The sequence below is a fragment of the Dipodomys ordii genome, unplaced genomic scaffold (genome assembly GCF_000151885.1).
Source record: "Dipodomys ordii isolate 6190 unplaced genomic scaffold, Dord_2.0 Scaffold175, whole genome shotgun sequence".
NCBI lineage: Eukaryota > Metazoa > Chordata > Mammalia > Rodentia > Heteromyidae > Dipodomys > Dipodomys ordii.
This window is the reverse complement of record NW_012267391.1, coordinates 2,180,457-2,183,456: the sequence shown is the minus strand read 5'-3', so window position 1 is coordinate 2,183,456 and position 3,000 is coordinate 2,180,457.

The following is a 3,000-nucleotide window of genomic DNA, read 5'->3' as shown; positions in this document are numbered from 1 at the left end:
TGTGGGGGGAGGATAGGGTGGGGGAGGGAGGGGAGTCTGGGAAGGGATGGGAAGGGGAAACAAAGGAGAAGGCTACAATGCTTGATAAGAAATGTACTCATTATCTTGCCCATGTAATTGTAACCCCTATGTACAGTATTTTCACAATAAAAAATAAAAAAAGTACAAATCCAGGCTGGGAAGGTGGCTCAGTGGTAGCGTGCTTACCTCTCATTCATGAGGTCCTGGGTTCGATTCCTCAACACCACATAAACAGAAGAAGCCAGAAGTGGCGCTGTTGCTCAAGTGATAGCATGCTAGCCTTGAGTTGAAGAGCTGAAGTACAACACCCAGTCCCAGAGTTCAAGCCCCATGACTGGCAAAAAAAAAAAAAAAAATACAAATCAAAACAACACTGAGATTCCACCTCATCCCAGTTTGAATGGCTATAATAAAAAAAATCTAGTAACAATAGATGCTGAAGGGGATGTGGCCAAAAGGGAACCCTACTGCCTTGTTGGTGGGAATATAAACTTGTTCAACCCACTTTGGAAAACGGTATAGAAGTTCCTCAAAAGACTATACATAGAGCTTCCCTATGACCCAGCAATCACACTTTTAGGCATATACCCAAACAATTACAAACAAGGCCATACTAAAGTTACCAGCACAACTATGTTTATCACAGCATTATTCATCATAGCTAAGACATGGGACCAACCCAGTTGCTCCTCAGTAGATGAATGGACCAAGAAAATGTTATACACACACACACACACATACACACACACAATGGAATTCTATGCTTCCATCAGAAAGAATGACACCACCCCATTTGTTAGGAAATGGAAAGACTTGGAAAAAATTATATTAAGTCAAGTAAGCCAGACCCAAAGAAACATAGGTCCCATGGTTTCCCTTATCTGCAATAACTAGTATATGTCTAGGACAAGCAGAAGAGGTTAAAAAAAAAACTATGTACTTATGACCATATAAGCTGATACTAAGTGAAATGAATCCCAAGATAGAGACACAAGAGATTTTTATCTTTCTTGCTGTTCTTTTTAATGTACTTATAATGTGATTTTCTTTGTTTCTTTGTATGCTCTTCCCCGGTGGTATAACCCCTGTTGTCATTGTATTTGATTCCAGTGTCCTGCATCTTGTATATACATTTTTCTAATTTGAGGAGGGGAAGGGAAATAACAAAATGTTGGAATAAGGATACAGATTGTCCCATTGTAACAACGAGATGTACAAGACATTATGTTGAAAACGAAGTTTACAACTGGGGGATGGGGAGAGTTGAGGTGGGGAAGAAAGAGATGGTGGGAGGAAAACAAAGAAGGGGGTAACAATGCTCAATAGGAAATGTACTCATTTCCTTGCTCATGTAACTGTAACGCCTCTGTACAGTATCTTTACAATAAAAAATATATTTTAAAAAACTCAAGATGGGGCTGGGAAAGTGGCTCAGTGGTAGAGTGCTTGCCTTGCATATATGAGGCCCTGGGTTCTATTCCACAGCACCACATAAGCAAAAACAGTGGGAAGTAGCTCTGTGGCTCAAATGGTAGAGCACTAGCCTTGAGCTGAAGAGCTGAGGGATAGTGTCCTGTCGCAGGGTCAAGTCTCAACAATAGCACCAAAAAATAAAAATAAAAAGCCATGTACATATGACATATAAAATGATGCTTATAGAAATGAACTCCGAGAAATGGAAACAAGAGGTTTGGTTTAATTTAAAGTACTGTTGGCGATTACTTCTTTTTTCTTTCTTGTTTTTCCTTTGGATTATTCCCTATTGTCATTTTTTTATTTCTGTACCCATTGTCTTGTATATGTTTATCTGATTTGAGGAAAGGAAGAGGAATCACAGAAATGGTGGGACAAAGGGTGAACCAATGCAACAGTGATACTCGTAACTGTAACCCCTCTGTACATCATATTTTAATAATTTTAATAAAATAAAAATAAAAACCCAGAATGAATTTCCAACTTTTGGATACTCAATTAAGTCTAGATACATTTCAGATTCCTGTGCCAACTATTCTTAGCTGCTAATATAATTTTCCTGAGTAAAGTTAATACTATTCTATTTTGATTCCTTTTATAATATGCTTCTATTTGCTTAGAGGATCTTTTTTATTGTCTAATACCCACTTATAAAAGAAGAATTTTGAAGACAAAATTGTAAATAAAATAATTGATTTCAGGTGCTTAATATCCATGCAAAATAAGAAAATTGGAGGGGGAGTGTAATTTTACACATTTCCCTTGTTTCTTTACTTAATAGCATAATGGTTTCTTTGGTAGAAGATTCTGATATTGTTGTGACTACAGGTTGCTGAGCAAATGACAAAAAATAAGTTACTAATAAGAACATTTAGTAAAATTCTAACCTAGAATTTTTTTGAATTACTTGGGTCTCTTGATTTGGAATTTCAAAGAGAAATGGAAGTCAAGGTAGAGGTACCACTGCTAGTCTACCTCAGAAGCCTTCCACTGCTGCTTGCTAAAACACATCATTCTAACCAACTTTTAGCCCATTCTGATTTTATCTCTTCACACACACTGAAGTATTCAGCCATAACACTTATTGTGTAAATACACAGGTCACAGAATGCTAAAAATTCAGAAATTGACAGTTTCTTTGTCCATTTCCTGAAATCTACAATTATGGACTTAAGTTCCTCCCTTTTACATAAGTTGATAAAACACAGTCCTGTCAGTAAACCTGGGAGACCCCACAGTTTTTCTGTTTTTGTTGTTGTTTATTTGTTTTTCCTGTAGGCTATGTCATGAGAAGTTCTACAGAAAGGAATTGTTTCAACTTATGAGTATTTGAGAATATTTGTATATACCATCAACTAATAGTTTATGGAATGATCTGACAATTCAAGCTTCCAAGATACAACAGTAATTCTTTTTTCACCCTTCCTTGACATAGGTTGCAGCTAAGTCTCATTTTACCCGCTTTGGTTGTTGTTTTTCCAGTACTAGGGATAGAATTCGAGGCCT